The following is a 13,528-nucleotide window of genomic DNA, read 5'->3' on the forward strand; positions in this document are numbered from 1 at the left end:
CTACGCGGTTGCAAGCCTCCGTCAGTTCTTCTTCCGTGACTGTTGGAATGTCCTCCAGTTCTCCTTGAGCTAGCTGGTAGTGAAGCTCGCGTTGCTGCGGAAACAGCGCGGTAACGATTCTCTGCAGAAGTTGTGGGCATGTGGGTGCCGGCATTTGTTTGACTTTTAGGTGATTCATGACCACCTTGTACGGCCTACCCCACAGGTCTTTGTCCACCTCGTTGATGAGCTCTTTCCAGCATTGCCTCTTACTATCCTTGATGGCTTTGTTCAGTAATCGACGGGCTTTTTTGTACTCTGCGACCAGCTCCGCAGAGTTCGGTCGTCGATAGCCACGCTGGGATATTCTCCTTTTCTTTAGACACTCTTTCCGAAGAACGCTGATGTGGTCGTTCCACCAGTGTACTGCCGGGCGTTGGCTTATGCTGCATTTCCAGACCATACTTGCGTCACAGGCCTGGACAACTCTTTTCATCAGGTCCTTGGTCATTTCTTCTGCGGGTCCAGTAGTAATCGGTTCACTATTCAGGGCTATTATCAATGTGCTTGTGTCAAAAGACTTCACTTTCCATCCAATGGTATTGAGTGACTTGATTGGTCTTCTTGTATTCCGGTCATGTAATATTTCCCAGAGAATTGCCTTGTGGTCGCTGGCTGTGTAGATATCCATCACCTTCCAGTCGTATTTCCCACTGATGAGGCTGCTGCTGACGAAAGTGAGATCTACAATAGAGCTTGCTTCCCCTTTAGTATAGGTTGGCGTATCACCACTGTTGAGCTGGACTACATCTAGTGTAGAGAAAGCTTCGAGGAGTGCTTTTCCTCGCGCATTTGTCTGCTTGCTGCCCCAGTCTACTGCCCAGGAGTTGAAGTCACCGGCAATCGCGACCGGATAATGCTGCTTGGCGTCCTCGGTCAGTTTGTCCAAGAATTCAGTGAATTCAACAATGGATAGGCTAGGTGGTGCATAACAGCTGTAGAAACGGATGCCGTTAACTGTTGCTGCTACAAAGCCGGCATTATCATTGTTAACTACACTCTGGAAGGGATGCTTACCACAAGACCAGATGACAGCCTTGGTGGTGCTGTCAGATTCCCAAAGGCTGGGTATTCAGGTATCTATATGGCTCTGCTATCATTACTAAGTCTAACTCTAGTTCTCTTGCTGTTTGCATAAGCAGATCATGTGCAGCTTCGCAATGGTTTAGGTTTAGCTGCAATATCTTCATGTCTGTTTGTTTGTTATCTTCTGGAGTGCCTCTTTAAATACTGGGCACCTGGATGCGCCGGCATGATGAGCCGAGTTCTCCGCACTTTGATCCGCGCATAATACACACATTTCGCTGGGTTTTTGCATTCAGCAATCTTGTGTCCCTCTTGTCCGCACCTAATACATAGCTTAGACCGATCCACATTGCTCTTGCACTGGGATCCAAGATGTCCAAAGTGCCAGCACTTGAAACATTGGATTGGTCTCCTCGTAGCTCTGATTCGGCAGTTGGTCCAGCCGATCCGGACTTTACCGCTTCCTGCCAATATCTTGCGCGCTGCAGCTGCTGGTAGTGTCACAACAGCTGTCTGAGTACCTCTGTAGGCCTTATGAATCTTAATTGTCCCTAGTGGTATCTCGCAGGTTTCTCCGATTTCCGTTTGCAATGCAGCCTGAATATCCTCCTTGGTTGTAGTACCGTCAAGATCTCGGATTTCGACGTCTTCCTGTGGCCCTTTGCAGATTACCTTCGCGTCTTCTTGGAGGATGTCCGCGATGGTCTTCTGTAAGGCTTGGCCTCGGTCAGCGCTCTTCCTCGAAAGCGTAATCAGCAAGCTCCCGGTCCTAGTTCTTTGGATCTTATCCACTGTAGTATGGACCTGTTCGTCAGGGACGTCCTGCTTTATTCGCTTCAGAATTTCAGCATACTTTGCCGTCTCTGCGGGGCGGATGATCAGTGCGTCCGGCCTAATCCGTTTGCGCGGTTCTTTCCGATTAGGCTCTGGCCTGGACTCTTCCGGCGGTTGCTTCTGGAGCTTTTCTACTGCTTGCTCTCTCTTGGACTTCCTTGACTGGACTTTTTGCCATTCATTCACCTCCTTTTTTCCGCCGTTCTGTGTTACCGCGTTTTCCGGGGGACTTGGTTTAAGGTCCTTCTTCTTCCTAGTACGGCTGGTCATTGAGTCTGGGGAATTTCGTTCTTTCCTTTTCCCAGGCCTGATTTCAGTTCCAGTTTCCTCTCCGTCTCCGACAACTGACTCGACGTCACCCTCGCCACCTGTGTCCATCTCCTCGACAAACGTGTCGGCTTTTGCTGGTGGAACCGCTGTCACACTCGTCTTCATCACGATATTACCGTGTTGTTGTTGGATTTCCTGCCATTCTTGGTCCAGTTTTTTGAACCTTCTCAGGGCACTGCAGATATTCGTCGACTTCGACTTGATCTCCTTGTGGACATTTTGCTTGGTTTGGAGAAAGTCCTGCAGTCCACAGACTAGCTTCTCCAGATGTGCCAGCGCATCTGTCCTCTTCATCTTTGCACTAAGTAGCAGTGCGTCTTGCTGGGCATGAGGCCCGTTTTCACTCTTGTTTGTTTCCTGTGCATTACTCATACTTTTTAATTTACCAGCGCATCGTACGGAGTGGAGCGGGTTGCCATAACTAGGAACGGGTGTACCCTCGGAGATAGTACTCCTACCCCAGTTCCCTGAGGCCTAGCCGACACTTAGCCAGTCCCGGAATACACGGACGGACTAGACTCGCTCGGAGCGGTGAAGATTCCGATCTCTAACACTCACTGCGTACTTCCTGATCAAGGCCCGAAGTGGCTGGCTCCTGATCCACTGCTGCAACTTACACCTCGGTAGAGCAAGCTCACATCAGCCGTGGCCTGCATCGTCGGAAACTACGATACAGGTTCCGGTCACTCCCAGTGGGTCACAGCAGAGAACGATCGTCTTGTTAGGTCAGTTAGTGCGACCAACCCATTAAAGGGGAGTTTTGTCCACGGGAGCGTATTTTGTTTGGTTATTTTGCTTGGCTCCTACCCGCTGTACCTCATCAACTAAGAGATTGTGTCATCCAAGGACAGCGAGCGTTCTCCCATCCGCTCGGGGAGACGCGCCCGGTAGCAGTATCTCTTCTGCCCCGAGTGTGTGTGTGTGTGTGTGTGTGTGTGTGTCTGTGTGTGTAAATAAATTTTTATCGTACGGTTTCTCAAAAACGAATCGACTAATTGAATTCTATGACACGTCATTCGAAAGAGTTTATCAAAACTTAGATCTGAGTAAATTTGAAAGTTAATCCATCGAGCCATTCCGAAGAAAAAAAAACAAAAAAAAATTTGAATTTTTATGTTTTTTGAAAACAACTTTTAAGCGTGAGAAAAAGTCATAATGAAACCATGTATACATTTTTTGTGCTTGAAAAACTGCGTAGAATAATTCCTTGAAAATAAAAATCGAGCGACGCATTCAAAAGTTATAGTTGTTTAAAAATTCACAAAATTTTTTTTTTCAGTATTTTTCTGAAATATCTTCGAGATTTCTCAACCAATCAATATAAACTCGTACGTTTTTTTCGTGCTTTAAAAACTGCATCGAATACTTCTTAAAAAATGAAAATCGAACGACGCATTCAAACGTTACAGTTGTTTAATAAATATATTTTGAGCTCGAGGAGCTCAAGTTGGACCGATTCAGACTGATAGATTTTGAGAAATCAAAAAAACTGCTAAAAAAAATTTTTCCGAATGTGGTTTTTTTTAAATAACTTTTAAACGGCTTGACCGATCAATTCCAAAAACTAATCAACTCTAAACATAAAAAAACCACGTCGATCGCCACCAAGCCGGTCAAAATCGGTTCATTCATTCGTGAGTTATCGTTGACGAAAGAAATCGAAAAAAGTGTTTTTTTCGAATTACACCGAAATTTCCGGTCTGATCAATTTGTGTTTGAAAATATATCATAGAATTTGAAAAACTGCGTCAAATGGCGCCAACCGCGTGAAAATCGGTACATTCATTCAAAAGTTATTGTGGTTTGAAAATTCAAAAAATAATGTTTTATTAAACTTTTACCAGACTTTTGAGCTTGGAGAGCTCAAAACTTCACGAAAATTATATATTTGAGCTCGAAAAGCTCAAAAACGTAATAATTGCAAATTTGAGCGCTTAATTACGAAAGTAGCGGGAAGTTGCAGGGATGGCCCTCAGGGTCAACCGTCTTCCTAATTTTTTATATATAATTATATATAATTTATACATAATTGTATCTAATTGTATAAAATCTCTTTTGCTCGGGTAGATTTTGGAATTAATCGGTAAAGCCGTTTAAAAGTTATTCCAAAAAAACCACATTTGAAAAAATTTATTTAATGGCACCAACCGCAATAAAATCGGTCAAGACGTTTAAAAGTTATGAGAGGTTTACACACACACACACACACACACACACACACACACACACACACACACACACACACACACACACACACAGACGTACAGACACCATCGCGGGGGTAGTCGGGGAAGCTTCCTAGGACCTCAAAACGTCGAGATCTGATGAGAACTCGATTTTCGAAAAACGGGGTAAAAACAATAACTTCCCGATTTTCGAAAATCTTTGATTTTCTTAGCGGGAAGTTAAAAATTTTTTAATCAAGTAAAATTTACTTAAATCAAGAAAAATTTTTTAGTTCAAGAATTTTTCTACTCAATTCAAGAAAATGAAGTTTTTTGGAATTATTAACTTGATTCAAGTAAATTTCTTTTTCTGTGTACTCCTTAAAAAAATACCTCAAATATCTGAACGAAAAATTAAGAAACATTTAAAATGCTTTACTGATTATAATTTCATTATAATTAAAAGATTTCCGAGATAAAAATCGTAGGTTCTTAAACAATCCGATATTTTCGCAGCTTGTCTCTTAAAAAACGAATTCCAAAATATGTGATATATACAGGTGCGCTGCATAAGTGAAAGCAATGAGAGTTGTGATCGGTAATCAGATATAGGAATTGAAAAAACTTAGGATTACTTTTATTTATTTGCGTCTCACTTAGATTAGTGTTACTTGTTTATACACATACATAAGTAACACTTAGCTGTTAGTTGTTAGTTGACGGTTAGAGAATGTCAAGAAGCTAATACCTTACTCACCTCCTTACAGTTCTGGAGCTGGAGGCTCTCTTTCTTAAAGAGGGAGAACTCTCTTCACCATTTTCTCTCTCTTCTCGACTCTTTAGATACTTTTATAGCTTAACATTATTTTACAGTCACTCCAGTCATCTACAACACAAGTAACGTGGAATGTAACAGTGTTCTGTGATTATTTATTATTATTTTTTCGTTTTATTTTGTTTCAAGTGTTTCTTTTTTTGATTCTTCTTCTGAATTATTTGAAAAAAATTTTTCGTTTTTTCAACTGTAAGTAGTTTAAAAATTTTTTCGGTATGTTAATCACTTTATTATTAAAGTTGTGAGAATTATCTGAAAAATTAAAAAAATTGATTTGTTTTTGTTACTTAAGAGAATAATAACGTCAAAATCATTAAATTAAAAGAAATTTTAAATAAAATTAAATCGAGTCCTCGGTTAACTTGAGAAAGTCGTTGAGATAACTTTGTAGGTCGTGATCCAGAAAAAAATAAAAGGAAGACTTTTATGCTAATAAATTTTCTTTTTTATTATTTTTTATGACATCATTTTTTCAAATCGTGTTTTGAAAATAAAATATTTTTTTTAAATTTACTATAATTTTTTAATATAATTATTATAGTTATTAGAATTATCCGGAAGTTTAAGTGATTATCAAGACTAATTTTAGTGAGTGAAATTTTTTTCTAATTGTCAAAAACTATTTTGAAAAAATCAATATTTAAAAATGTTTCGATAACAATATATCTTGGACAAATGGACTGACTTTGAACCGCTTTGTGGTATTAAAATAAGCGTTTTGAACTAGAGGATTAAATAAATTTTGAAAATAATTAGTTCAGTATTTTAGAAGTTTGCCGTATTTGACGGGATTCTATTATAGACTAATCACAAAAGATTTTAAATCATAATCAAAGCTTTATTTTTCATTCACTCATCAAGTATCGGAAGTTAAAAAATAAAAATAATGTTCTAAGAGTATCATAAAAAAAAAACAATAAAAATCACCTTAAAAACATTTTTTTTTGCAAATTTCTTGGAAACTACTAAAGTAACCAAAAGTTGTTTAAACAAAATTGATAGATATTAAAAGCCTCTATAAAAAAGCGTGTAAAAATGACTCTCATCACCTTTCTTAAATCCATCTCAGAAAATGAGGTATTTGTTTATATAAATTATTAGTCGACCACTGCAAAAAAACAAGCTTCTGGAAAAAAATTGATAGAAGATATAAAAAAATTTTGAAAATCGATCGGTAAATAAATCTAAGAATTATTTTGGAAAAATTGATTTTTGAAATATTTTTTGAAAACATCTCTTCACTATATGGACCGATTTTCATTCGATTTATGGTGCTTCAAATAGTTTTTCTGGACTTAATTTATGATAAATTTTTGAGACAATCTTTTCTGCAGTTTTTGAATTATTACAAAAAAATACTCTTTTAAATAGTATATTTTTGAGCTAAAAGATGATCAGTTTAACCAATTGAGTTAAAATTTACACAAACTTCGAAAAAAATCAATAAAAAATGAAAAAAAAAAATTGTTTAAGCAAAATTCAAAATGATTAAAAATTAAAAAATTATTTAAACTATCATAATTATTAAAATAAAAAGTTCTATATGAAATTAAAAGTGTAATTAAAAGATTGCACATAAAAATTTTTTTCAACCTTTTACGGTCATGTTCTCACGACAATAAACATAAATAATGTGAATAAACTTTTGTATTTATTCTATTCTTATTTAAATATTAACTACGACTAAAGGGAAAATGTCACTTTCCTGAGAGTTATTTCACAAATTTGTCGGACCTACGGTGTCTAATAATAAAAAATGAATACTATATTATTTTTTCCTATTGTGAAATATATATAATAGTAATTTCGCTTTTATGACTATAATTATAATAAATAATAAGAAAAATAAATGAAATTTTAGTTTGTGTGGATACGTCTAATGTATGATTGGAAAGCTGTGCGAATGTACATTGTATATACTGTTATTATTATAGAGTTTAATACGATAATATTTTATCTCTATGGGAAAGATCACGCGTGCCTGACTACAACTGTAGTATATATACATGTTCACATTCACACACGAAGAAGTATATTTTGTGTATGTGTGTAGGTGAATATAAACTAGCTTCCTTAAAAATTAAAGAAAAATACATGATGTGCTCATGATTCTAAATTACGTGGGTGCGTTACAATGTAAGATTGTGAGATGATAATCTTTTATTATTTAAGAATTACTTTTTTTTTTTAATTGTTTTACTTATGACTTATATAAGTTCTATTGTCATTAAAATCCAAATTTTTGTCTGTGAATACTCAAACATTTTTTTTTCGCTGAGCAAAATGTTCAATAATATTTCAATTTGCAAAAGTAACCATGAAATATCAATTTTAACGTGCCAATACATTCACATTTTATCATTCCTAACTTAATTTTCTGTGAAATAATGCAATTACTTTATTTATTGGTTACTGCATTAAAATCACAAGGGCTCGGTTGAACCATGAATCATCGATCATTAATCTAAAACAATTGTTAATAGTTAAGGTAAAAGGCCCAGTTATTGACACTGGCCTAGTTGTTTAACACTTGCAATTTTATTATAATTAAAAAAATAAAATGTTATCGAAAAACCAATTATCTTAAAATTTATAATTCAATAATGATGTTTTTTAATTTAGTAGAGCTGATTTTTTTTATTCAATTAATATAAAACTGCAAGTGTCAGTAACTAGGCCAGTGTTAATAACTACGTCTTTTACCTCAATTAATTTGTTGATATAAGATCACTTTTATTGAATTGAGGTTACAATCTTAGAAATCAATGACGTTGAAGTAGTTAACACTTGACCGTTTTTTATTTTTACTACACAAATTACTGAAAATAAATCAACCTTTTCAGTCATGGTATTTCAGTCATGACATGGTATTAAAATAGAATAAGGAATAAATTATAAATCAAAGGTATTTGCTCTTGTTTCCGATTCTTTCAGGCATAATTATACAATTATAAATTCTTTCGAAACCATGATCATGTGTAATTTCTCTATCAGAAATAATCTTAGATAACAAACAGCTAGGTATATAACCAAAAAATATATTTTGTTTTAAAATTATACTCGGAGAAAACGATTAAAGGAAAAATTTTTTCAGTTAACACTTTCTGATGCTTCGCACATGACTTACATTGAAATCGATAATATGTTTTTTATAAAAAGAATGCAATAGTTTTAATGTCATATTACGCAAATAATTTTAACAAGACACAATTAACGCACAGTAAAATCTCTGTCAGGAAGTATGATAACTAATAACGTTATAAAAATAATAAAATTTATTATATGATTATTATTTTTGTATGTAATTTAATTTAATTATTGGATTTTTATAATATTTTTTACTCTTGTTAAATTAACGGCTTACAAGTTCTTACATTGGTGAGTGTTATTTCCTCACCGGTTGATTTTATATTACTATTACCCAGCAGTTGGTGTACAGAGCTCTCGAGACATTTTATAAATTAAATTCACGTACTTTGAGAGGTAAAAAAAACTCGTTTGCTCATATATTGAGCGTGCAAATACTTACATACTCACATTGCATACCATTTTTTTTTGTGTTTTAAATTACTTTCATCGTCTTTTACTTACGACTTACATCGTCTTCCTGTTCTATAAGTCCAAGCTCGATTTGTTTTTTATAAATTCACTCACTCAATACACTGACTTTCGATTTAATTATTATTAGCTAATTTTGTTTCTTTATTAAAATGTACTTTTTCCGACAAAAAAGAAAAAAAAAGAAAACGATTTCAATGCAATTTTAAGGTATTAAATAACATGGATTTATATATTAATTGGTATTGTTACAATTCAAAACAATGAATAAGTGAAAGTGGATAAATAACGTTTCATCATCCGAAATATATATATATATATATATATAAAAGATTATTTTAGAATTATAATCAATTACTTAATATCTTATAAATACATAATTTGTGTAAGTAAACAATGGAATTACACAAATTAGTTATTTTTTTTAACATTATTAAATATTGATTTTTTCGTTTGATTTTTAAAAATAACAATAATAATTTATCTTCATTTTTATATGTAAGATCTACTGGCATAAACAATATTTTCTTTATCATTGCGATCATGTAATTACATTAATGACAACTATTAGAAAAATTAAATTATTAATGAAATTATAATCTCTCTTAGAGAAACAAATACTATATTATTTAGTTAATTTGTTTATAATATATACGAAATGTTTTGACTTTTTAAATTATAATTATTGTTAAAGCAAGATCAAGATATATATGATTCCGTTTCACGTGGAATAGCACAAAAGCTGGTTTAGCTTCCGCTTCGCCGGTAATGTGGAACGTTGTTTAATGTGATCTTGATGAAATCTAAGTGTCAATTCAAACAAGTAGTTCATTTCTATTAAGTAGGCCATGATCTTCAAAATTTGTGTTGGTTTTTTTTTATATTTAAAATTAAGGTTGTTGAATTTTTCTCAACACTTTATTAATTAGTCTGTTGACTAGAAAGTTAATGTTTTTCAATGATTAATTTGTCAAATTTAATTATTCGTTTCAACTGATGGTCTATCACTTGCATACAATTATTGACAGCCTGACAAAATCAATTGTCTTTTTATTTAAAGTTCGTTTATTTAATAATTTACATACATTTTTTATAAACTTTGATTAAAACAAACTAATTAAAATGAACCAATCGTTTCCTATGAGTTTAGCTTTTACAGGCTATCATTATTAGCAGCACTCGGATACAATTCAGTCTTTTTGATTTAATTATTTTGATATATTTTTAAATGTTTTTATAAACTAGTATTTTTTATTGTCTAACTCTTGTTTCCGTTAATTTAGCTGTATAGGGAAAAAAATTATTTAACAAAAAACCCCAGCTTCATTCGTTCATTCAAAAACATTTTTATAGAAACAACTTGCGAATTTTCATCAAAATTGTTTTTTTCCAAATCTAGAAAACTTTTTTCAAGAAGAAAGTTACTGCAAGAAAAATTTTAATTTTTTCAACTAAAAATAAAATTTTTGAAAATTTTCAATAAATTAACTTCTTGTCACGACAATGTCCATTTTGTCCAAAAGAAATTTTTTTTCTCTGTGCAATGAAATAAATCTTAATATAAAATAGTGATTTTTCTTTGCTCCAAGTATCGATTTAAACGAGTAAATTCTTAAAAACAAATCCTTTACATAAATTAACTACACAGAAAGAAAGGTTCACTTGAGCCAAGAAAATATTTTTCTTCATAATTATTTACTTGGGCGAAAAAAAAATTTTTTTTTGACACAAAAAATTTCACTTATTCGAACAAATCAATTCTCTTGCTTCAAGAAATACGTTTCTTGATCCAAGACAATTTATTTAAGTCAAGAAAATTTTCTTGTTTTGAGAAAATTTCTCTCTTGCTCCAAAAAATTAAGTTCTTGACAAAAGTAAATTTTCTTGTCTTGAGAAAATTTTTCTCTTGCTCCAAAAAATTAAATATCTTGATAGTAAATTTTCATTAATATTTCTATTGACTAACATGTCAAATGGGAATATCAAATAATATTGAATCATTTTTTTTCATTCAATATGTATAATTGTGCGCTAAAATAATCTAAAATGGGTGTCAAATATTCAAGAGAAAAATTTTCTCAAGATGAGAAAATTTTTTTCTCAGCTGAAGTAGGTGGCGCTGCTTCCCTAAAGTATTTAAAAATCTTGATCAAATATAAAAATTTCTTGTATCAAGTATTTATGATTATTTGAATTAAGAAAAAATTACTTCCACCAAGAATAGAATTTCAAGAAAAATTTTTACTTCGTCAAGACAACTTTGGTCTTCCTTCGGGCGACCGAAAATCTACTTGAGCCAAGAATTTTATTCTCCAGTCAAGAAATCTTTCTTTCTGTGTATAACTATGGTAATTTACCGAATTCCGTTAGAACTATTAACCGTATTTATTGTAAAACGTAAAACTTGTAAATGAATTAATTATACACGATATCTTGCGAATATGGGGAAGAATGTTCTGCAAGAGTAAGAAGTGATAATAATATAAGCGTATGGCATTAAATAGACAAGTATATCAAACACGTGAGTCCTTGATCCAAGTCACTCGATCTCCGTCAATGATTATATGTTTTAAGCAAAAAAAAAAATAATAAATAAAAAAATAGTCTGTTAGCACGTGTTACATTCTGCTAGTACTGAGTCTGGTTTTATGGAATAAGAAGGGGCCTCATAGTATGAGGCCAGTAACCGTTGGCACGTGACAATTTGTTAGAAAGTAAAAACTCACTCGCCCGATCAATACACGTAATTATAATTATAATGATAACAGCCCAAGTAATATAATGCTAACAATAATTATAATGTAATAATGAATTTAGCAATAATTTACGGAGCAGTGTCAGGCCTAAGCTTTTAAAATTTCTCTGGAATTGAACTGCGCATGAAAATACCAGAGCTCTACTGTGTAAATCGATGATATTTCTCAACATATTTTTTTTATTCATTTTTTTTTTTTTTTTTTTTTTTTTATTAACAGTATCGTTAAATTTAAAAAAGAGCAACTGAGTATGTAATTGCGTTACGCATGATTTAATACACGTGATTTTCTTTCCTTCTTTCTTCTCAAGGACTTTTGTGTTATGTCTTATATATAGATACAATATGTGTATTGTAATAAATATTGTGGTTATAGAGTTGAGTTGATTTGAGTCATTTCACGAGTGAGGCTTTTTATTATTATAATTATTTTTTATTGACCATTGGCCTTTAATATATTTATTACTATTTTTTTAATTCCGATGACTTTTCAATGGAAATTAAATCAGATATTTATTTTCATTATTTATTCACTGGAAGTTATTTTTAATTTTATTAATGGAGGTCTTTTGAATGTTCTTGGCAACAAAGCGCTAAATTTTGCTTTTTAGAATTCAAAAGAACCGATTAAAATTTTTTTTTTCCAATGAAAGTATATAAGTTCATCTGTTTTTAAGAGCCTTGTCCAAAAAATTAGCATGATAAAAAATTGCTTGGATTTTCTAAACTTTCAAATTATATTTATAATAATTTTGAAATTTTTACTAATCTTAAGAGGTAATTCTGGTTCCGGCGCTCAAAAAAAAGTAAATATCCATGATTTTTTTACACAGAAACTATTATGGATAATAATATAAAATTTATACGGCTCAACAAATACATTCTTATATAAATAACCCAAAAAACATCCAAATTTATTTTATTTTTTATATGATTAAACAACTGATGAACAAAGGACCTCCAAAAGTTGGTATGTCGTTGACGTAGGGGAGAAGGGGGTCAATTGAACCAAAAAAAGTTTAGTAATTTTTTACTATTTAAATTAAAACTAAATAATAATTTTTTTTTTTCTTGGAATGATAGTTTATGAAGTCTACTATCATTATCAATACATAGATTAGTTAATAAACAACGTGAATTTGTAAAAATTATTAATTTATCCAAACGCGTCGAATGGTTCAATTGACCCCCGCTCGGGGGGCAATTGAACTACTGCTCGGGGTCAATTGAACCAATGACATTTATAACTCAAACCCGAACTTTTAATAAATAACATTAATTGTTACTTTCTAATATTACTGTTGAACATTTTTAATACACATATATTGTGCATAATAAATTAAAAATCAATTTAAAAAAAAGGCCATTCGGCAGCCGAAATGGAAGTAGATTTCACATAAAGCAAATTTTAATTATAAATATTAATAATTTATTTATTTATTAATTATATATAATAATAACATAATTCATTTATTCATTAATTGGAGTAATAGAATAATATTATTATGAAATATTAAATTTCATAATATATATATTATAATATAAATATTAAATTTCATATATATATATATATATATATATATATATATATATATATATATATATATATATATATATATATATATATATAAATACATACATATATAAACTTTTGGACTAATGGCATTTTCTGAACCAGCTTGACGAACTGAGTCAGGAAATAGCAAAATTTTTCAAAAGTTGCGTCATGAGGACAAATGCAATAGTTAGATTTCTATGAAATCTACTAAAAATTTCATTAAAAACCTACAGACGAATAGGTTATTTTAAGTTTAGGTAAATAAAATGACATGAAAATTGAAGCTTGTTTAATGGGCTTTAAAATGAAATTTACAAAAATTCGATAAGTTATTTCATTCAAAAGTTATGCGCGAAAGAATCTGCCAAAAAATGAATTTTTAGGATTTTGAAAATTTTGAAACTCTGTAATTTCTGAACTACTTGACC

General features: G+C 31.9%; 1 protein-coding gene across 3 annotated transcripts in view; it reads left to right on the forward strand.

Moving 5' to 3' along the window:
* Nucleotides 1–5,282: 5,282 nt before the first annotated feature.
* LOC123262417 overlaps nucleotides 5,283–13,528 on the forward strand; it is a 48,760-nt gene continuing 40,514 nt past the window's right edge. Inside the window, exon 1 of one of the 3 annotated variants that reach the window (XM_044724607.1) lies at nucleotides 5,283–5,442. The gene's annotated coding sequence lies outside the window, so the exon portion shown is untranslated. Of the gene's footprint in view, nucleotides 5,443–8,309; nucleotides 8,323–13,528 lie in introns of those variants that run through there. The other 2 variants (XM_044724609.1, XM_044724608.1) reach the window with 2 other exon arrangements.

Source organism: Cotesia glomerata, linkage group LG4 (assembly GCF_020080835.1).
Source record: "Cotesia glomerata isolate CgM1 linkage group LG4, MPM_Cglom_v2.3, whole genome shotgun sequence".
Classification (NCBI taxonomy): Eukaryota; Metazoa; Arthropoda; class Insecta; order Hymenoptera; family Braconidae; genus Cotesia; species Cotesia glomerata.